This window comes from Athene cunicularia (genome assembly GCF_003259725.1).
Source record: "Athene cunicularia isolate RWA chromosome 2 unlocalized genomic scaffold, athCun1 chr2_part1, whole genome shotgun sequence".
NCBI lineage: Eukaryota > Metazoa > Chordata > Aves > Strigiformes > Strigidae > Athene > Athene cunicularia.
The window spans coordinates 14575085-14599162 of record NW_020799095.1 but is presented as its reverse complement, the minus strand read 5'-3'; the positions used below and the strand labels follow the sequence as shown (position 1 = coordinate 14599162).

Below are 24078 nucleotides of genomic sequence, written 5' to 3'. Positions count from 1 at the left end.
AACTCCCCTGCCCTGGGCAGGGACACCTTCCACTAGCCCAGGTTGCTCACAGCCCCGTCCAACCTGGCCTTGAACACTGCCAGGGAGGGGGGAGATGAAAGCTAATGAGATGTATGGTAAACTAGTTACTTTGATACCAGAGTTTAATCCAAAGATTCCAGATTGTATTTATGAAAGATTATAATTCTATGAGAAGATGATTTTTCCAGCCAAGTTTCCTGAGGAAGTGTTACTGCATCTGCCTCCCACTACTAATGTCTACCAATAAGACTAAAGGGTAGAGTTTCTGGACATAACTCAAGTTTTTCTAAGTTTTATGGACATTTACACCTGGATGGAGAAAAGAGGCATTGTTTATTCTTCATTACAGTAACTTGAGGAAAGTATAGTCACTATCTGTTCTTTTAGTAGTGACCTACTGAGTAGGCAACACTTCTGTATTGGCTAACTTTTCAGCATCACTGTCATACCAAATGAGCTACAGCATGTGCTGTCTCTTGGCTGTCCTGCAAGCCACATAAGCAGAGTACAAAAAAGCAAGGATCACAGTTCATGGGAGGTAAGTAGGAGCACTGCTGGGATTGAGAGGGAACCATAAAAGACAGGAAGAGGTAGTGCAGAGGAGCATGTGTGATTGGGAACATCACGGATGTGATCAAAAATGAGACTTAACAGCAGCTGTGGAATCTGGCAGTGTGAGAAGATGTAGCCTCAGGCTGTGTTCAGACATGTTGAGGTTGAGAATGATTTGTTCCCTGTGTTCTCCTTTGTTTTGTTAAGAGGAGTTCTCTCAAGCACACTTCTGGACTTGGGCTGTCCTCTAGTCCTGCAGCAGCTGTACAGGCTTGATGCAGTGTGGTGGGTTGCATTCATGCATGGCACATGCAATTTTAACATAAATTTGAGTCTCTTGAAACATCTGTAATTTACAGTAGCTGACGATGACCTCAGAGGTTACCACGGTAACTAATGTCCCAGGAGCCTCTGTAAATATACCCGAAAAGTGGCCCAAAGTCTATATGCCAATGCAATGTCTAAAAATATTGAGTAATTTTGTTCATATTTAAAACTGGTTATATCAAGGTGGTTTTAGTCACAGACTCACCTGAAACTGTAAGAGAGCATGCACTGCACTTTGAAATTATGTAGGTTGAAAATGCCTAAAAAAGACATCAGTGAGCGCTCTCCCAATTTTTGAGCCATTATTTGATAACGCCTTCTACATTTATCATAGTGACATAATTAACAAATGAAGTTCATTTAGAGAGGTTATATTTAAGTCATTAGAAGCATGACTTCTGCATTCATATGGTGTGAAAGGAAGAGGTGTGGGTCAAGGTACTTCCACGCTCTCTACCTCTAGATGAAGAAGCCAAGACAGTGCAATGTTTTACCTAGGAGACACAAATGATAACTGCTGTTGGTGGTTCTTTTGTAAAAGCTTCAGTAGAAAACAGTTATGTGATGGTGGGATGTTCAACTGAACAAGTCTCTCCATGTCTTAATTCTCTAGAATTCAAATACATTATATAGTGGTCAGATTAATTAATAAAAATAATTTCATAAATAACAAATGATCGTGTCCCTGTCCCGTCCCCCGTCCCCCCCCCCCCGAAAAATCCATACAGATTAGTATTGCCAGTTGAATGTTTGATAGTTTAGCAGAGTTTTCGTAAATAGAAATTCTAATAAAGGAATAATTCTCTTCATTGTAAGTATTCGTTCCCTTTCTTTCCCTTTCTCTCTCTTAGTTGTGAACCCCAAGCAGGAAGTGGCTTAGTAGTGTGGGCACCTTGCATTTGTTTATGCAGTTCAGAGGAAGAATGAACTGCATCACCACTAGCTTTTAGTTGGAAGATTCATAGTATTGCCTAAGTCATAGAATACCATAGTTACCTTGGCTTCTGAAATACTTTTGTTTTGTGGATTTTAATGACCAGCTATAAATAGAAATTTTATAAAGCTGTCTAGTTTATTCCATTTAAGAAAAAGTGGGACTTGCGAATCCTTATTTAAATCTTGACATGTGGTGCATATTTAAATTTAGTAGCTGTACAGCTTGGTTTCAAAACATACCTCAATGGAATTTTCCTAGTAAAACAAGAATTTAGACCACTGTCATGAAGACTTCCTGATTCTACTGTAATTTCACTAAAATAAGAAATACGGATAAGTGTACACTAGTGACAGTAATGGATGGTGAATGATATAATTGAACAAGAATATATTAAAATGTCAAAAAGTGTTAACAACGTATACAATTGCTATGGTTGTGAATTTTGTAGTAGAGTAAGGGTGGTCCATTCCTGAAGGAAATGTTGATTTATTCTTCAAAGGGAATCAAAGTGATATTCCTTAAACTAGTTTGTGGTTACAGAAACAATTTATCTAAATACTGGCTTTAAATAAAGAAGCAAAGATTAACAGGTGGATGTTACAACCATATCAAGCAAGCTTCAAAAGGTCACAGATCCTATAAATACTGGCCTGCTGTGGTACAAAAATACTGCTCATCTCTCCTGCGATGTATAAGGGAGCTGACTATAAGGTAAAGAATAAATGATTGAGCCCCTTGTCTTTTATGCTCCTGAATCTTAGTCTTATCTCTATAGTCTTCATATTCTTTATCACTCTATCTGATAATGGCAAATGAGCCTGTCCATTTTCCTCAGACTTTGGACCACATGTAACATTAAAGTAAGTTAAAACAAATCAGTGTCACACAGTGAGTCAGAGTTACAGTCTGAATTTGGAACATTTTACTGAAGTTTGTTAAAGTTTTTGGATGAAAAGTACCCAAAAGATTTACTGTTGTTTACCCTTCGGGTTCAGCTGTTCAGTTTGTTTCTGGAACCAGGCAAGGACAGATGTGTGTGCAGTCTCACCATTAGCACTCGTTGCTGTCCAGTTACTCATTTTTATGTCTTCTCCACATGCTGCAGGATTCAGAGCTATAAGTCTGTCAGTTTTTCTTGAGGAATCTTGTATTGCTAACGTGTATGTAATGTTGTTCAGTTGTGTCCATGACAAAAGGATGTGTATGGCAGACTTGGTATTCATAGAGTTATGTATATACCTAGAGTCTGGTTTAAGATACAGTAATTTACTTTTAATGTCAAGCAGAATTGCAGTGCTGTTACCATACAGCATAGAGTTGTAGGAAAGTTGCCTGTGTAAACATTTATTTTTAGCTGCCAATGTCTTACAAATCAGTGAATAATGTACTTGCCTGTATCCATAAAATGTATCTATTTTCCCTGCATAACATTTTTTCAATCTGGCATATGAGAACAAAACTAGAATCATAATTCTGTAGCTGCAATACATTGACAGCAAAATGTAGCAAACAGCTAAATGGAGTAGAAAATCTTGGATGTGTTTTCACGCATCTTGAGAGATAATACTGGTTTTATGATACTGCTTCAACAACTATTAATTAGGAACTAAACAAGGGTTGCAGTCCTGTAAGAGTTCCCTGATGTTGAAGATATTCGCATTAATGTAGGAAGTGCTGATGATGTTGGACTGTTCATTTTGTAGGTGCCTGACTCCAGCGCCTTCTTAAAGGAGTGACTGTTTTTTCTAAGGGGTCTGGAAAAGACATCACTTAAAAAGGTTTAGTGGAAGAAACTGAAAGTTGAGCTCCGAAAATGAATAGCTGCTCCAGAATGTTTAGGGCTATGTAATAATAACATTTCATGAACTTTCTGTGTTTTTTTTTTTTTTCTAGTGCATTTTAGTCTTTGTCTAGTTTATAGATCCCCAGAATTATCTAGTAGTGTTATAAGAGGGAAGGTGTCTAACAGTGCTCTTGCATTGAGATAGCTTTTAGGTATCACTTCAAAATGATCGAGAAACCCTGAAAAAAATCATAGACTGTAAGTCATAAACCTTGAGGAGCTTAGAAGATACTATCTTGATGTTTTTCAGAATGTTTAGCATCAACACTAGAAAGCTAAACAGTAAACGGTGGTATGTGTAATATTGTTTTGAAGGATTTTCAGTTGTGCTTCTATCAGTGCTTTCTCATTAACCAGTGTGTAGGTTGTGTGATCAAACAGGGTCTTTTCTCTCTAATTTATAGAACATAAAAAGATGTGTGAATCAACTAACCATTTTAGGATTAATGTATGTACTTGTGTATGTTGTTTTGTTAGAATAAAATGCATTATGTCTTGGTGTCCTCTAAAGTTATACTATAAAACAAAACTCTGTGTTGGCTTCATAAATATTGTGGAGATACACTGTTCTCAAAATAATACAGCCATAGCCAGTTGCTTTCTCAACATGTTTTCCTAAAAGCATGGTAGTAATGGATATGCTAGAGAGAGAAGCGATTTTTACTCTTAAGAATTAATATAATGGAAGGAGAATGTCTTTCCATCCCCCACACTGTATATACAGTCCTTGTGTATTGAAATTGTAAAGGATTTTTGAAGTCTTACTGAGCTTGATATATTCAGCTGCTTCATCTTTGAAGCTGATAATGATTAGCAGAACAGGCTATTAAAAAATAAGCAAAGGAATTCCTAACAATGGATTAAGAAGCCATGACAGCATTGTCACTTTGTTCGTTGAGAATACAACTGACTGCTAAATTATACTAAAATTATCATAGGTTGTAGTCAGTTTGAACCCTGTGCACCATGAATTTTCATTCCATTTATTTCATAAGCACAGTACATTTAGGAGCAAAGCTCCTAAAATGGATTGTGTTTAAAACAAGCAAATACATAGAAATGGTTCTAACTTGTGATAAAACCCATCAGTAGTATATGTATCACTAGTCTGTTAGCTCAACTTTTCTTTTTCCTTTTGGCAGTCCTTTAGCTATTTTTGTCCTTTAAGGCACCTGTCATTGAAACATGAAAATGTTCATACTTTGCCAAGAAGGACCTTGGTCAGATGCTTGTCCACCAGGACTCCATGAGCCAGTAATGCACCCTCATGGCAAAAAAGACCTGGGATGCCAGCAAGTTAGGAGAAGTGATTCTTCCCCTTTACTCAGCACTGGTAGAGGCCCCATCTGGAGTAGCTAGTCCAGTGTGGGTCTCTCCAGTACAAGATAGATGTGGCCCTGCACTGAGTTTGCTTCAGTAAGTCCATAAGAGGGTTAAGGGACTGGACCATCTTTGGTCCATGAGGAGAGGCGGACAGAGGTGGGACTCTTCAGCCTGGAGCAGAGAAGACTCAGTGGGGATCTTACTAATGTATATAAATACTTGTGGGTGGGAATAAAGAAGAGGGAGTCAGACTCTTCTCAGTAGTACTCACTGACAAGGCAAGAGGCAATAAGCACATACTAATTTTTTTTTTTTTTTTTTTTTACTGTGAGGGTAGTCAAACAATGGAAGAGGTTTCCCAGAAAGGTTGTGGAGTCTCCGCCTTTGGAGATACTCAGTACCCAACTGGACACGGTCCTGGGCAACCTGCTCTATGTGACCCTGTTTGAGCAGAGGGGTTGGACTACGTGATCTCAAGAGATCCCTTCTAACCTAAACATAGAATCACAGAATGGTTTGGGTTGAAAAGGACAGTAAAGACCATCTAGTTCCAACTCCCCTGCCCTGGGCAGGGACACCTTCCACTAGCCCAGGTTGCTCACAGCCCCGTCCAACCTGGCCTTGAACACTGCCAGGGAGGGGGCAGCCACAGCTTCTCTGGGCAACAACCTGCTCCAGTATCTCACCATCCTTACACAAAAGAACTTCTTCCTTATATCTAATCTAAATCTACCCTCTTTCAGTTTAAAACCATTACCACTCGTCCTGTCACTACACTCCCTGATACAGAGTCCTTCCCCATCTTTCCTGTAGGTCCCCTTTCAGTGCTGGACGGCCGCTATAAGGTATCCCCAGAGCGTTCTTTAGGCTGAACAGCATTCTTCCTCTTCTCCCAACCTAAGCTCTCTCAGCCTGTCCTCATAAGGGAGGTGCTTTGCCCCTGATCATCTTTGTGGCCTCCTCTGGACCTGCTTGAGCAGGTCTGTGTCTTCTGTATGCTAGGGATTCCCAGAGCTGGACACTGGACTCCGGGTGGGATTTCATGAGAACAGAGTAGAGGGGGAGAATCACATCTCTCAACCTGCTGGCCACACTTCTCTTGATGCAGCCCAGGATACAGTTGGCTTTCTGGATTGTGAGCACATGTTTCTGGCTAGTGGTCAGTTTTCCATCCACTAATACTCCCAAATCCTTCTCTGCAGGGCTGCTCTCAATCCACTCATTGCCCAGCCTATATCTGTGCTTGGGATTGCCCCGACCCTTGTGTAGTACCTTGCACTTGGCCTTGTTGAACTTCATGAGGTTTGCACGGTCCCACTACTCCAGCCTGTCTAGGTCCCTCTGGATGGCACATCCCTTCCCTCCAGCGTGTCGATGGCACCACACAGCTTGGTGTAGTTGGCAGACTTGCTGAGGGTGCCCTCAATCCCACTGTCCGTGTCACCAACAAAGATGTTAAACAATGCCAGTCCCAGTGCTGACCCCTGAGGAATGACACTTGTCACTTCTCTCCCTTGGACTTCAATCCGTTGACCATAACTTTTTGAGTGCAACCATCCAGCCAGTTCCCTACCCACCAAGTGGTCCATCTGTCAAATCCATGTCTCTCCAATTTAGAGACAAGGATGTTGTGTGGGACAGTGTCAAATGCTTTGATGATGTCAGTTGCTCTTCTCATTTTGTGTGTCTGCATCAGGATGGGACTTCAGTGATGAAGAAGTTAAAGTTTGGTGTGAGTTAATGCACAAAGGGTTTTCTGAACCCTGTATGTATATGAACCCTGTATCCTGTTGTCAGGAACTTGCTAACATTGACTTTTCTCACACATGTACATAGTTCTGTCTGGCCATTTCAGTGTGATTTCATCTAACCAGTGGTCACTGTTTCTTCATTTTTCTCAGTCAGAAACAGTCAGTAGATCAACAGCCTTAATGTGTTTTCTAATCTGTATACTTTACAATGTTCTGACATTGTCATTCATTAGTTTACAGGTATAATATCTGCACTAGATAGAAAAGGTCTGCAAATACAGAACAGATCCTGCTGAAGTTGTCCTCTTAATTTATCAATTACTAAGCTATGAAGGTTTATTTATCCATATGTAATGAGTTCTCCAATCACTATTAACCTTTTAGCAGGTATGCACCAAGTTATATTAGCTATCAGGTAACAGTAAATATGTTTCTAAGTATTTTGAGGTTATTTACCTGGGTGTGGGAAGATAAGCAACCTATGTGATTGTTAGGGGGAAAGGAAGTGTTAGCAATTGATTCGTCCAGGTTATGGAATTCTGACCAATTTATTACACTCAAACTCTTCTTCTGAATGCAAGGAGTTACACCTTGCAGGGGAAGGTAACAATTTATTACCAGTCTACATAAAATCTTTGCAGTCTAAAGAAAGAATTCTTATTAGTCCAATTACAACAGTAATGCAGTTCACATTATGTATGGTTAAACTCCTTACACACACAGTTTCTAGTATATACCCCTTTTCCTTGCCAGACTGCCACTGCCACTGCAGATGGATTCAACAGTCAATGGTTTCATTTGGGATTGAGGTCAAGTGTCAAGGCAGATTGTCGTTGTCAGCCTTGAGTTGGCCTGTGAGCAAGCTGTCCTTCAAGAAGAATATGATGTTGTTTCCCCCCCCCCCCATTTTCACCCTGGGATCTTCTTGGGATCATTTTAATGTGCTTTTTAATGTGCTCAACATCTTGTTCTTACCTCATTGATTCGGGTTTCTACATATGTTCATATTTGATTGTTTTTGCCTTAAAACTGTTCCTACCCATTTTTCAAGGTTGCATTCCTTTGGCTAGTGATAATGGACTGTTAAATCCGTTGGGTGTCCAGTGTCATCTTGTGTGTACTTTCAAGGCCCCTGCTGCCTACCCAGCTCTATGCTCTATGCTGTGTGTTTATTCTAGGGTCACAGACTGTTTATTCTATACAGGTCATCAACTCCTTATTACTGTCTGTTAACTACAAAAATACATAGCGATACATTGTGCAACTGACCAAAATCTAAAATAAAGCAGGTAATAATCACCTGGTCATAGATCATTGCTATTACAACTAGATGAGCTAAAACAAAGCTCCAGGCAGGCCAAGACAAATTCAGGCATAACCTGGCACACTTTTGGTACTATGTTAGCTCAAGGCCTGTGCCCCCTTAGTAGCCATATCTACGGAAGAATACTTCAGTTAACTTCATACAAAGTGCTTATCCTCCCTAAAAATAAATCAGTTGAGATTAGGGGAATCTGTACTGCTTTAACACAAAGAACTCGATTCTAAAATTCTTATACTTTAATTGACATGTTGTAATACAGACAAAAGACTGTCTTAATAAAAGGAAGTTTTTTGACTCTCTTGTCTGTGTCCACCACTTGTCACTGTCTGCTAAGACCACTGGGATGGGTGGTTTTGTTTAGATGCAATTTACAGCTGTCTTGGTAGAAAAAGAGGGTGAATAGTACAGTGCTGGTTTTAAGCACTTCAGGCAAGATGTGAATTTCCTCCATTGAAAGAAACACCAGTTTACCATAGTAGGGATTTTGACCCAGGTTAAGAACTGGTCTGAAATCTTTCCTGTTCTCTCAAAATTGCCAGTAACTTCTGAGGGAAGACAGCAGGCCGTGCTCAGATGAGATAAGCCTCTCTGTGGTTTCTTGCCTAGAAGAGATAAGGAATCTTAGACTCTGTAGTAGCAGAGAGCGTTGCCTTTGAAGAGGCAGGTACTCTGCACCTGCCCTTCTTGGAGCAGGGCTTGACTGATAGTGTTATACAAGCAGCTTTTGTTTTTCTTTGCAAGCCCTGGGGAGTTCTTGGCAATGCCGTCATGTCTGCTGAGGAAATCTGAGTAAAAGGCAGTAAAGAGAGATAGTTCAGAGTGTTTAGATCTGAGTGTTGTGTATCGCTTTCATTTATATGAAGCCAGAATGAAAAAAATGAGGAAAAATTGTTCTTTGGGCTAAAATTTTACTCCTCTTGAGGAGACAGGACATTGTGAAAAGCAGCAGGATCTTTTCTCTGCTTTGGGCTTGATTGTTTTTTCCACCAGATTAATGACCTGTGATCTCCAGAAGGATTGTGTCTTCTCGGTGGACTTGGAGATCCAATGAGCTCTGAACTCTTGATCTGTGAGTTTTTTAAATTCAGAGTTTTATTGATTCTTTTTTTCTTCCTGGCTTTCTGGTATTGGAAAAATCTGTGGAGCCTAGTTGTCTTTAGATCTCCTCTTTTGACAGATTTAGTTGAAATCAAGAAATACATTCTAAAGTTAGGAGGAGGGATACATAAAGAGGCACACATAGACATTGTGATCCCTGGGATTATTTTCCTAGGAAACCATCTAAAACATAATATATGGTTCACTGGTAGCCCTGGAAACAGCCTGTTTCTATCTCAATCACTTCTATCATCATGAAGCTCACTCTGCTGTGATTTCCTTCTCATAAATCTGTAGCTTGTTTTTAAGAAATATTTTTTATTGTAACTAAATGCTGTTGTGAGGTGTGCAAATACTGTGGTTGAGAAAAGAGTAAAAGATTCTGTGTAAACTGGGATATTTCTGTTGTATTTGAGTGCAGACTGTTTAACAGAGTTTTCTGAAGGTTGAACTCCTTAACATTCTGGTAATAATGTTGTGCTGGATGGGACCTGCAGGAGAGGAAAGTTATTTAAATGAAGGGTATTTATAATAAAGTACTGAGGGCAAAATGAATCCTTTGCAATGTAATGCGTACAACTGTCCGTTGTTAAAAAATGCTTAAGTAAATAATCTCATGCAGTAGGCTGGGAACAGATTGTTGATTTTTCAAGTTTGTAAAATTCATACACTTTTGTATTGTAAAGTTAGTTTGTTTCCTATTACTGCAAGTTCAAATAGCTAATTTATACTTTGGTAAATCTTTGAAATAAAGTTGCAGTATAGAGCAAGTTACTGAAGGTTTCAACATATATTGAATTCTTGAGAAGTTACCAAACATCAGTGAAATAGTTATACCATTTATTGTTTTTTCTGTCTAAACTATACTGACAGTTAAAATCCAATGACACAGAAAAATTGGCCAGCAACAAGTTACTACAGATATGAATAGACAGTTCTGTTAATACTGCCAGAATGCTTTTGCTGTGTTTGGTTAAATTTGTACCTCAAGAGAATTGTTTGATTTATATTATAATTGAAAGTGCTATGACTGTTTTTAGTTCAGAATTCAAAGTGGATAATAGATAAGGAAATCTATATTCAAATGTATAAATATGTAAAATGCAGTATTCAAATAACAGTTTTGTTAACTTTTCAATTAACCATTGCATCAAATTAATTCAGCAAATTATTTTCTCTTACGTGTATTCTTTCTATTCTGTTATAGTGCAGAAATCTGAGTCTTCTAAAGCAGCATTCCATTAATGGCACATCTGCTTCCTCAGTTTTTACGCTTCCCTTCGGCTCCTTTGTCATTTCAGACTTAAGTTCTGTTGAGTCTAACAGGGCAAGTCATGCCGTAGCATGAATTTACCATAATGTGTGGAAATCCGGGTTGAAGATGTGCTTTTAAAATGTTTTACGTAAGATCTGTTTTTAAAGCAAAAAAGCAAGAGTTCAGAATTCTAATCTCAGTGCTTTTCTTTTTTTTTTTTTTTTAAAATCTAATAATCTCTTTGGTTTTCTAAGAAGTTAGAAGACTTACTATTTTAGTTTGTGCATTGGTTAAACTATTCTGAAAGTTGTTTAATATACAAAATGTAGTACCTTCAGTTTTTTATTATAGCAGTTGAATGCTTGCCTTTATTCTCAGGGTTCAAATGTAAGTAGTATTACTGAAGGCTTGTCTGCTTTTGACTAGATTTATTGGTATAAGTGACATAAGGGGGCAGCTCTATTTTTAGAGACTACACAGATTCTAACAGCCTGCTTCTTTTGCTGGGGTAATTTAACTACTGAGAGAAGTAAGCTTGGTAACCAAAAGACATACTTGCAGATACAACTGTGTCCATTCTAGTACTTTTCAGTTAGACTGGTGTAATTTACAGCTGGAGTTTTCTTTACGCTACTGTCCACTGTACAGGCAAACTTTCAGGTATAATCTAATTATATTCTCCACCACATATTGATGATACTGTCTGCATATGCTTTGTGTACAAAAGTAGTTACTGTGATTTATTTTCATTTCTGAATAATGGTATTAGGAAAACAAAATATTTTTTGCACAAATGTTTCTGTGTTCTAGTGGAATGTCTAATTAATTTTGAAATAATGAAATACAAACTACTGAAATACTAAAATGTGTTTGGAAAGTTTTGTTGAATCAGTAATTATAACAAAATAGAAAATAAACAGTTGCATGTAGGAAGCTGGGAGAGTGAGGGGGATGACTCTAATTGAACAGTTCTAGTTTCTGTCTCTCTGCTACATCGAAAAAACCCAAAACTTCTCATGAAGTAATTTAATTACTGTGAGGTTTCATTGTGAGTCGTTATAAGATTGAGATAAGGAAAATTAATATAGATACTAAGTATTGTCTAAACTTTTCTTCAGCCTTTTCTTGACCATCCAAGGCATGCTATTTTTTCCCATTGGTTTGGGCAGATGGGCCTTCATGGTGAGATACTGACCTGATTTCAAAGGATAGCAATCTGTACTGTGAGGAGAATCAGTGGAGCCCTTTAGTTTCAGAGTAAGCAGACAGTAATTCAATTTGAAGTAAATAGATGAGAAGATTGTTTTGCTTCTATGATTGGTTTTATTTTGTAGATGTTATTTGAGTTAATTTTTGTGCTCTACAATGTGACTTTTGGAGTATTTGTGATATGTAAGACGTTCAGAAAGCTGCATACAGTGTATTGACATATGGTGCATGAATATTTTAATGAAAGATTGGTGATACTTCCCTAGTATGAGTTAGTAACTTAAAAAAATGAGTCCTGTTTTCCTAGTAATCATCTTGTCCTCCACAGAACACAATTATGGTATTACTATATTTTTATTATTGTCCATACCAAGTGTTAAATACAGTGAGCTCTGAAAATTAAAAGTCAGAGTATTTTTACCTGCCATATTATGCTGAAGTTTGAGTGCATACTGAATCTGTAGCCCTGCTCCATATCTAGAAGGTTTGTAAACTTCAAGATAATTGAAATTCTTGCATACTTACTACCCCAAGTGCTAGAATTCTAATCTGTACTGAGATCATTAAGATCATCAACTGCTTGCTAAAATGCTGCTGTTGTAGATGGGATTGCAGAAATGGTCTTCAGTGCGTTTGCTTTTAACTCTTTCATCCTTTTAACTGCTTAAAACTGTAATGTCCTATAGTGAAGCTTACTCAGCATTCCTCACAAGGTAAACTTGTAGCAATGAACCAGACCCTTTTAAAATAGAAAAAGTCTGGAGAAAACTGCTATAGCCGGTAATTTTTATTTGTTTAATTGTGATTGTTTGGTAAAGCCTACAGATGACTTACTAGGTTTGGTTTGTTGACATTCTGAACATTTATATAAATTTCAAATCTAAAGACCATATGCCTTGCTTATTATTTGTTGGCTTAGGATAAACAAATATTTTATACTATTTGATTTTTGTAGTCTCATGCCCTTCTGTCACAGGCATCTTGTATTAAATATTTATAGTTCACTGTTCTTTTCTAAGTGCTTATAACTTATGAATAATTAAAGAACAGAGTTAAGGGGGAAGAAGGGCGTTGATGTAGCATTCAGATTGACAATTTACTATAATTGTTTTGACAACTGTAAATTGCATACATCTGAAAATAACAGGGAAAACGTATCAGTAGCAGCAGTGTGTGGTTAGCAAAGGTACTTGGGTTCACTGTGTGATTGCTGAGCATTGGTAAACTAATCAATATTTTTTGTCTAATTCATAAAAATTGTCTTCCTTAAAAATAAACAGTTAATTATCACTGTTTAATTATCGTTGCCATCTAAGTAATGAGGCTGAAGTAGCAACTCAAAGAAGAATTTGCAAGGCAATCTCTGTTTAGCAAGTAGTATGTTTTAAAAAGTTGCAACTTTTGTTCTTAATACTGAATTATGTAAGTGAACTCTTCATGACATTGCAGAGTTAATATTCGTAATGGTCACTCTCCTACTTGACAGAAAGTAACTTACCTCAAACTACAAAAGCAGAACGATTCAGCTTGTGAAGTTCCATCTCTTTATTTAGAGTTATCCTATGAAATTTGGTAGTCCAGTTACCATTAGTCAAGAAGCAAGTGTGAAGACACCATTCATCAATCACTAAGAATGAAGTCAGTCATTTGATGAATGGCAATCTGCCGGGCAGAGATAATGATAGTTCTTAGAATAAAAAAATTTTCTACATTTTATTCTTCTTAAATCTGATTTTTTTTTATATATAAAATAATCTTTAGGCAATAATAAGGACAAAAAAGACACCGGGAAGTTTCCAGGAGAGCAGATGACATTTGGATTTAAATTTGGACAAAATATATGAATTGACAGTACAGGTGGAAATGAACATTTTGTCACATCAGTGAAAGTAAAATTTTGTGATTTAGTCATAGCCCTGTGCTGAGTGGTTGGGTAGCTTGACATGTATGCATGTGTGAAAAAGGCAGTCCTTTAAATTATGTAACATATCCATGGTCAATCTTGCTGCTCATTTTTTGTGAGCAAGAGTTGTTCCAGCAGTTAAGGGAGTATCATATAGACTACTTACCACAGTAGAGGAGAGACAACATACTTTTATGCTGACTAAATTAGTCATAACAGACACAATTTTCATTTGTTGTCTGCATTTGCAGCATTAAAATATATGAATATTGCCTGCATGGAGTAGGTGTCCTTTTCCATAGTATTGATTTTTAAGTATTTAAATCTGTGTAATTTCAATAGTATCCTGTGGTACGTACCTGTGATGGCACCCTAAGACACGAACTCTGCGAGGCATGTTTTGTCAGGTGGTTGTCTTGTCTCCCTTAGCGCTGGGTGACATGCAGTACATAGGAATGTTGATTCTCATAAAATGCAACTTCATGCAGTTAGGTGCAGAAGGGCTTCAGCACCCCAACTCTCATTGAAAATAACTTCCATCTTTGCATTGGAAATGTCCTTCAGCATAATCCCTCAGGATGATTTGTTAACTTGTCTTCTGCAATTCTACCATTTAAAATCATACAAAAGTGGGAAATAACTGTATGCATAAAAATACATAAAATTATGTTGCTTTTAATAATTAAAACTTAAGTTCTTCAGAAGTAGTTTAATTTGTTTGTGAACTGATTCTCAAAGGTAACAGTTGAGAGGCTGACATGTTAAAATTTACCTGTTTTGTGAACAGAGGGCTGCCAGCTTTGTCTTCATGTTTCAAAGCACCTGCAGTGAGTCTTGCTTTTTTTCACCATTGTCAAATTTTTCAAAGCCTCATTTAATTTTACTTTGCTTATTTAGATGTAACAGCAGTCTTTGACTTGTGATCAACACATTGTATTTGCACCAATCTGTACAGAAATTGCCTTGTGGGTTGTGAGTCAGATAGGATAGTGTCTGTGTGTGCCAGGTAGGAAAGTTGGTAAAAAAACCCCAAACCAATCAAAACAAAACCAACCTTCATGTCTGTGGGAAACTTTGGAAAAGATTCTGGGGAGGCTTTACCAACAGGGGTGGGAAAAGGTAGGGAAACTTGAGCCAGTGCTCACACTGACCTCTTGTTCCTTCTTGTTGGCTTCTCTCTCCTCCCTGATCCTGAAGAGGAGCAGTACAGGGCCAGATGAAGCAGCTCTCTGCAGAGAAATTACAAAAATCTGTGTTATCTTTAGAAGTCACCTACATGCTGTATTTTTGCTTTAACCTGTGAAGCCTGACACCTGTGTTACAGAAGTTACTTATTTTGTCAATTCAGTTAAATTGTTGTTTATGCCTGAAATGAGAAATGGAAAGAATGCTCTGCTTCCTACCAGTGGAACTGACTTGCAGCTATGAATACTTGAAAAAAATCTGATATTCAACTTCAGAATGATTTCTGTAGTAGTCTGCATATTAAATCTTGTTGATAGCTTTAGATGAAAATGCTCATGAAAGTGTGTCTTAGCTATAACATTTGGGTATTTAAAACATTACTGAAGAACTGAAAATGAAAATGCTCACAGTTTAAATAGTTATAGATATATGCAGAAAGAGCATCTTGCAGGTTTTAAGGATAACAGCAAAGCCTCAGAGGCTTCTTCATTCCTGAGCTGTACTGAAACCTGTTGAGACAACTTGATTGTTCAAATCCTCCAGTACCTTCATCTGCAGTGTCAGCCTTGTCATTTTCAGTTATTCTTCAAGCTAAAAGCATATATAACTATTGTTCCTTTTTCTGATAATTGATAGCTGAAAAAATGAATGCTTATATTAAGTATCAGTTTCTCTGTAGTAGTTAAAATGGTCTGTCATAGTTCAGATATAATTTCTTAGAAATTAGGAGTCTAAAATACTTTTTACTTCTTTATCTAGGGTTATTACCCTTTTCATGCCATCAAGTAATTTTTAACATCTATCAATGTAGTTTCCTCAGTTTAAGACTGAACAGTACATAGTAAGTGCTGGTTTTCATAAATAGTTACTTTAGTTTATATGAATTTGGTTAAAATATTGCTTGTTTGGAACTGAAACAAACATGTTTTGCTTTTATCGAGTTTGTGAAAACTGAATACCTCTTTTGCTTCATTGGAAATGCTACCCAGAAGTCTGAACTGTAACTGACTCAGTAAAATTTAAAAACTTGGACATTCATACCAAGAATAACTCAGGCTTTGGCTCTCTCAGTGCTCACAGCAGTCTGGGTAGTTTCCTTAGTTGCTTCTTATTTATTTTCTTTTGAGATTAGACTTTTCCCCTTTTCTGCACTCATCTGTATTCTAAATTAACCCCTGAAACCAAATGCTCCTTTATTTTAATATCATACATATGCAGATGTACTTACATATGAAAGAATGCCTCATGGTGTTTGAATGTGATTTTTTGCTACCATATTTTAATATTCAGATACAGTATTATCAAGTTATCTCATTATGTGTATTGCTTTATAAATAACTTTTGGAAAGCTACAGTGGGTGCTGCTAGAAGGAAAATGTACTTGGCAGCATGAAACTGCAGAATGGGGAAGTTTTAGTTAATACAGACTTCTTTAAAATTTAGGTCAAAATCAAACATAGTATAAGTAGTTACAACTTTATTTTCAGCAGAGTGAGCAACATCAGATTGTTTCCTTTCTTCTGAAAAACACGGAATGGGTTTATGTGTGCTGAATGAATATGGTGAAATACCACCGTGATTTGATGCTTTGGTTTAAAAAATCTAATTAATTGATCCTTGAGATCGGGCATACATTTTGCCATTAAAAACATGGCCCTAAGAAGAGATGGCTAAACTGTTTCTGTTATGGTTAAAACTGAGGCTCAGAATTAAAACTTAAAAACACCTGTTGAAACCCAGAAAAACAGGAATGCTCTATGTAATCACTGTTCTGTCATTTTAATGAAGAACATTTTCAAACTGAGGTGTCATTTCTTTTTTAGTTCTCTTTGTAAAACTTACCAATATGACTTGCAAACACTAACAGCGAGGAATATAATACAATTAACATTTAGAGACATGAAATGTGTGCATGCTGCTTTAGTGAGTTTTAACATTGAAGTTAGGTCATTCTCTTACCTTGCTCAGCTTGTGTCATCTTTAAGAGCTGAGTGGAGGGAGCAAGCAGCAGCATGCCTGTGGATGTCTTGGGCATCTTGGTGGAAGAAGTGTCTGCCTTGTAGCAGAGGTTCACAGAAGGTTCCCCTGCAACATACTGTGAGAGCATCTGAATGCTGAAGAACCTAAGGAAACTTAAGACAGCAACATAAAATACATATTAAAAATATGGTTTCTTTACTCATGGTAAACTGATCAAATGACTCAATAAGCTCTTCAGTAAGAAATTTTACAAAGCAAGCCTTTGTCTAGACTTTATTTGCAAAACCATATCCTGTTATTTCCCTGCTCATCGCAGTCACAGTCTTTAACTGCGTTAAAATCGCCTGCTCTAAAAGCAGCAAGGACAACACAGGCTACCATTTTTCTCTGCTCTTTCTAATAGGTAGTGTAGTAGCGATCTCTCTCCTATAATGTACTCATAAATTTTCTGGTGTCCTGTTTTCTTGAAGTGAGGCAGAACAAAATGAGCCAAAGGAGCCCTGAGAACCTCAATTCTGTTACTTTATGGTGTTAGTAGTTCTTCCTTATATATACCTTGCCTTTATGTTCAGTATGTTTTTGAAATTGTTGAGGTACGTTCTGTGAGATGAACCAAGATGATAGATTTTGTTTTCCCCAATGACATAAAGTTCCTCTTGTCAGGTCATGTAGGATCTGATTTCAACGTAACAGTTTCAACTATATTGATTGTAATTGAATTAATTTCTTGATAAAAGTGAGTGATTATGTTCTTCCATTTTTAATCAATTCCCTATTTCTAGTGGCTCTGATACTTACCTGATTACATGACAAATTGTTTCAGCTCCCTGAAATTGCAGAAAACTATTGCAGTAAAAAATAGATTTTTTTGTTTCCTGAGGTAGTGAGGTAAATCAATTTACTAGGTGTTAGAGAGGTGCTAATGTGGGCCTAAGGAGCTGGGGTGAGGAGAAGAGAGATGCAGCTGGTGGGACAGGAGGAGGAAGAGACAGGACAGAAAATTAATGTTTTGAATAGGGTTTGAAGAGGGAAGTGGTTTAGCTCTATCATGAATCACACAATTAGCTGATCTGAAATAAAATAGATATATTTTTTAAAATATTGAGCTAAGACTTGCCCCTGTGTCCATATTCCTTTAATTATTGAATTTCCTCAGTGAAAAAACTTTTTTTTTTTTTTTTTAAAAAAAGAATTGTTACTTGTACAGCTAATCTTCATATTTTTCTTTTGTCCTCACTGTTATTTATAACATTGTGTAACTGAGTCTGGCTGGGGTCAACCCACCACACACTGAAAAAATAAGTTTGTCGTAAAAGATTTGTGCAAACAGCAGATACACTATGAATACCAGTTGGAAAAATACTTAAATGCTGAGCTCCAATATAGTGATTCATGACAAGTGGGAGGCCCTGTGTTTTCCAAATAGCTGATGTTTTATCTCCCCCCAGATGCCTATTATTTTGTTTGAGGACTCTTTACTTTGTCTTAAATACAACTGCTTAGTGCTGTGTACCGTTGAACAGTGGCTACAGTTCAATTCAGAAACTATTGTACATGATGTGATTTATTATGTGCTGTTTCTGAAGTGTTTGGGATTCTGTCAGCTGAACTGCTGATTACTTGGAGAGCTTTTTCTTGTTTTTTCACATGCCCTGCAAGCTTTGGACAGCTGTGTTAAAACATTATAAAGTATGTGCTTTTTTGTGAATTTGAGTCACTGTATTAGTATGAATCTCCTAGTAATGTCAGCTTAAAAGGTACTGCTTAGGAAGAATGTATATACGTGGCTGCAGGCGAGGCTGAGTGTGGCTGTCAGCAGATTCTTTTGCTGAGTTGTTGATTCCAGGAGAATTAGGCTGAGAGAGGGTGCGCTGAGGATGTAGACCCCCTTTGAGAACATAGCTCCTCATAGTGAAATGCCTTTCTTGCCCCACCTTCTCTCTTCTTTTTCCCTACGCCTTTCTCCATTTTCCCCACCTTCTTCCAAAGAAGACTCTCACTCTGCCTTTAACTGCATTCATTGATGGTTGGACTGCATGATCTTCAAGGTCTTTTCCAACCTAGACAATTCTGTGATTATGCATGTAACTTTTGAAATTAATTTGTGTGAGAACGATGAAATGTTGCTGATTTCAGTTACTTGTTATTTTCCTTCCTTTTTTCTACTAACTCACACAAAACCTGGCTTAGCTTCTTTTATAGTGCTGTGTGTTATGTTCTGGAATCAGCTGGCCACTCTTTGTAGGCAACCTGTACATAATGGTAAATTTTTGTGTGTGTGTGTGTGTGTGTGTGTTTGCAGAGATAAGTTGTACTGTTTATTATTGCTGTATCAGTTAAAGGTATTTTCAAATAAAGCCCTAAATATTTTTGTGGTGAAAATATTTGTAAAGAGAAGGATAATATGATACTGCCATTGCATTTATAACTCTCTTGCTGATCTGTATCTGCTTTTATATCTCTAAAACTACAGGTGAAACCTTGGAAAAGAACAAATCACTGATACTATAATATTTTTATTAAAATGCATTTAGAAATGGATTGTTTTAAAATACTGCCTTAAATATCTCTGTTTTTTCCTTTGAATAGAGTTGGCTCTATATAGACAAATCTGAATGCTTTTTTGAATATAAAGAATGTAAAATTCTGGGGTTTTGTTTTGTAGGATTCTGAAGAAAAATGCTTAGGAATCCTAATTAAATAAACAAAGCTTCATTTTTTTTTTTTAACTAACCACTTCCTGAAATAGGCTTATGTTACACATCATGTTGTTAAACTAGGTGATTTTGCAATTGCTGCTGAATTGCATTTGATGAAGACAGGCAGTTTTCATACTGAAATTGGCTACGTAAGCATCACATGTGCTATAAAAGCAAGTCATCAATGACTTGTATAGTGTCAGAAGAATAGATCACTCCATGTTCATTGTGAAGATCATTATTCTGTCTGTTCCCGTCATAAAGTAGTGTTGTATTGCAGCTGTTGGCTACAGATGTACATTAAACTACTTCTAAAACAGCTTTTACGCTATATCACATTAAATACTACTGTGATTTAAAAAAATAAAATCAACAAAACTTAGGCATGTCCTATGCTCTCACATACTCACCAGTAACAACACTGACCCTCAGATTCACAAACATGTCACTTAATTCAGAAACATGCAAAAAAAAAAATAAATTATTTATTTAAAAGCTCTTGAGACACTGTGTGCAATTGCAGTCTTGTTACTCCACATGTATATGGACATTGCCACCTTTTCTAGGCTGAATGGCTCAGCATCCATCTTGTTTCTAAGCCTCTTTGGGATTAATTAAGTAGTCATTCTCAGGACTGGCTCCTGTGGACTGTGTGCCATCATTGCCACAAAGTGTGTGAGTTTCTTCACAGCTTGTCAGAGCACAAACATTTACAATCAAAAAGCCTGTGGTGAAGTGCTGGGTTGGAAAGGAGGTGTCTTGTGCACTGTTTTTTATGTAGTTGCTTGGCTGGCAGAGCACTCACATACTCATTGAGTGATTGGGCTCTCGTCCTTCTATCTGGGGATCTTCAAACACGCAGCTCCTCATGTGCTAGCTCTCAAGGCTAGGAAGGAGCTACCTGCCACACTTCTGATGAACCTCTGTTATATAAACATGAATGGAAATTTTCGTATGCTTAGAGCATAAACAAGAAGCAGCAGGATCTGTCACCAGGGGAGGTGGGTATTCTTCTGAGAGGACAAAATTCGGTGTTCAGGTCCCTGCTGCATGGACTGTCCATTTTGCATTCAGGCTCACCAAGTGAAATGTTCATGGAGTAATGACATAAGGGACTTTCACTTCCCAGACGAGTGCTCTAGTGCTCTAAAAATATGTCATTCTGACACTTCCTCTTGTCACCATTGTCTTTTCTGTGTAAGTCTTCTGTCCCAAAAGGAGTATCTTACTGGGATAAGTGCAGGTAGAGGCCTTAATCTTCAAAACACAGTTAGCATAACTACCTCCTCAAAGCTGAAGGTAGCTGCTTTAGTCGTGGGGAGAGGCAAGATTGCAGGCACCCATCTCTGAAGTTTGCATTGGTGAGTGTTGTTGTGGCAGTATACCAAAGCGGCTTCACACAGATAATAAACTTGAATAAACTTTAATTTGGAACCAAATCCGAACAGCCAAAACTAGCGAGATGATGGGGGTAACCAAAACAACGCTGCATTAACATTTAACAAACTGTAAGTTGGGTATACCAGTTGGGAAACTTATTACTACACAACGACACAGAAGAATGATGACGTGTAAGAATGGTGACTCTGAAGTGTGCACACACTCACTGTGGGGGAGACCTCTCACCTAAGGGTACCCAGAAGATGTAATTTCTCACCAAGAGTGGGTGAGGGCTCACTCAAGGATATCCAGAAGGAGTTTTTACTCACCATGGTGGGGGGTGAGGGTACTCAATCCCAGGAAGTTTCCTTGGGCAGTGTCCCAGTCCCAAGGGGATGGCTTCTCATCACGCACCCACTGCTCCGAGGAGAGCCACTCAGAGGGTGTCTCTGGCCGGGGTCCCTTTTTATAGCCTGGTCAGATCTGAACTGTGGTCATCCATTGGTCATGGTCCCAGGGCTCCCCCAGTCCAAGGTGCCCCATTGGCTGGGGACCTGCTTGTTGGCCAGGGGCCCCAGCTCCCTCTTCCCACTATTGGGGGTGATGGTAGTGGTGGTGAGAAGCATAGTCCATGGTGTGCCACCAGAGGTGCAAAAATAAGGGCATGAAAGAGCTGGCAGCCCTATCCCCAGTTGGGGTGGGGGGAGGCAGGGTGTGTGGGGTGCTCCTGCCACCAGTGTAAGGACCGTTCTGTGTTGACTGATGGAAGGACTGTTGTGTACAGTGCTCCAATTGCAGCCCCTCAGTTCCCACCTTGGGGGGGTAGCAGGGCCCCTCCTTGGGGTGTAAGTTTCTTCCTAGAGTGTTCTAGATTCCACTGTACTGAGCAGTACCTAAACTTCTTGGTAACTCCAGGATTGAATGTTGAAGTACTGCTTTCCCCGTGGTGTCTTCTGAGGTGTGGCTCATTTGGGCATTTACAGGTTGTAATATTCACTCTCTGCCTGCTTTCCTTGAGTAGATGTTCACAAACTTTGCACTATTCATTGTTTCTTCTATCATCCTGACCTATTACCTTATCAAATCTCTGTTTGAACTCTGCCACTGTGCCTATCGGTACCTGTGGTTATTGGGACGGCTTTTTAAGTAATTTTGTCATAAAGTTACATATATTAAAAGCTTTGCTGCTCAGGAATGATGTGTGTATCTCTCTGTTGAATTGCAGATTCTTGGTTGTCTCTACAATTCTGTTTTGTAGATAGTGCTGTCTTAGCCACACAACCGTTTCTTTGTCAGTACCTTGAGAGGAATAAAAAAAAAAAAAAAGCTAGCATCGAGATACTCTTCCCTTTTTGCTCTCCTAAGCTGTTTTCTCCAGATGTCTCTGTCTCTTGATTGCCATAGATGTCAGCTGGGATTATTTCTGTTTTTTAAACTGCTACTTTGCTTTCTGTTGCTACAAACTCCTGGATAAGTGAAACTGTGTAATCACTTGTAATGAATATTAGCAGAGTTCTGCAATAATTTTATCTGTGGTCTGGTCTGTTTCTCAGAACTTCTTCCAAGTGACCTTGGATGTGATACACAGTTTTAGGAAATGTATTGATGAGGTGGGCATTCTGGTATCAATGGTAAAGCCTTGTGAAGAACAGGCGGTCTTCAGGGGAAGCCCTGAGTTATGATGACAATACCTATTTTAATCTGAAGATTGCCATGGTCTTCCATTGTGTGAGAGATCCTAGAATGACTCTGAACGTTGTTTCAGCACAAAATTTGCAGCTTCTGCTGTGGACAGAGTAATGCATCTGCACTGTAGAGCCATTCTCACTTCGAGCATCTTTAACAGCATCAAGAACATTGCAAATCTCATGAATGCCAAGAAGTCACTCCTGTGTTTGTCCAGATACATAGTTTTCTGATGTGTCAGCCTTTGGTTCAAGATAGAATTAAGGCCATGGGACACCTGATCCAGCTCACGAATGCCATTCCACTTGCAGGGTGAAATACTCCACTTCATGTAGCAGAATATATCTGCCTCCTTCTCCATACCAGACTATATCTCTGGGGCTCACAAACCTGTTTCATGCAGTTTGAGCATACTTGATGCAATTACATTCTCTGCTTATGAGTGAGAGTTTCTTTTCTATTTCTTTCAGACAAGTGGATAATTCTGGCCAGTGTCTTTGAGAAAATATCCTTTTAAGTTAATCTGTGTATGAATATTGATGGGGACCACCATGTCTCTGTCAGGTTGGGGACTTGCATAGGCAATCTGGTAGCTCAGGATCTCTAGAGATGCATAAATTTGTGGAGGGTGTTCTGGAGCTCAGAGCTGTGTGAAACTCACAAGAGTATTTTAAAATTTGTCTTGGTGGTCATCACATTCAAACAGTGATATCTACCACCAGCAGGCTTTATATGAATAAGCCAGGTGCTATGATTGCTTTACCCTGCAGAAATGCAGAATACTGTTGAAGTGGCTTCAAATTAATCTGGCAGGCAAGCAAAATATCTTGCAGGTGGTAGCTTGAATTATTTCCCCGCATGTGTAAACTCCATTTCAGTCTTTGGGTAACTAGAGTTGGAAGTGGGGTTGCCTCAAGATGGGCCTATTTACATCAGACAGCATCAAGAAATGGCAGATTTTTTAATTCTGTTGCCAGTCAGTGTCTTGCATGAGTCTTGACTGTAGAGAAGAGACCTTCTTTCTATTTGGTAAATAGGGATCATGGTCAGGCAAGGTAATACTTCCCAGGCCTCAGTGATTCTGGTGTCAGGAAGTTATGTCAGCTGTCTCTCACTGAAGAGTTCAAGAAATACATTCCCCTCCTAGATATGTGACTGAGAATTCTGGAGCATTAGGGGGTTTTAGCATGCTTCTTTTCAGGCCCTAAAATACTGGACAGGAATGTCATTGCTCATTTCTGTGGGGCTGTACCTTGCCACTTTTTTAGGTTAGAAGATGTAGATAGGTAGCGAGACAAGAAGCTAGGCTTAAAATAAAACAAAAATATTTGTAAACAAAAAGGTATTTATAATATTTTTTAAAATTAAGGAAATTTGCTTTTGTTTGAAAGCAATCCTTATGCCCAAACTACATGTAATGAGGTTCTCTCTCTTGAAAAGTCAACCCTGTGATATCCACTGCAGGTGTTAGATCTGGAGTTAGAAATAAAACAGTCCTCCATTGGGTTATTCACTTTTACTGGTCTCTTAAGAACTTGTGTAAAGCAAATTCTGTTGTCATTAAAGGTGCAAGAATCGTATGGTTGATTAATTTTCTCAAACACA

At 38.2% G+C, this 24078-nt stretch overlaps 1 protein-coding gene across 2 annotated transcripts in view; it reads left to right on the top strand.

Annotated features, from left to right (window-relative positions):
• The window catches only part of PLCL2 (phospholipase C like 2), a 109801-nt gene that overhangs the window by 34888 nt on the left and 50835 nt on the right, over window positions 1-24078 (top strand). The window lies entirely within an intron of this gene.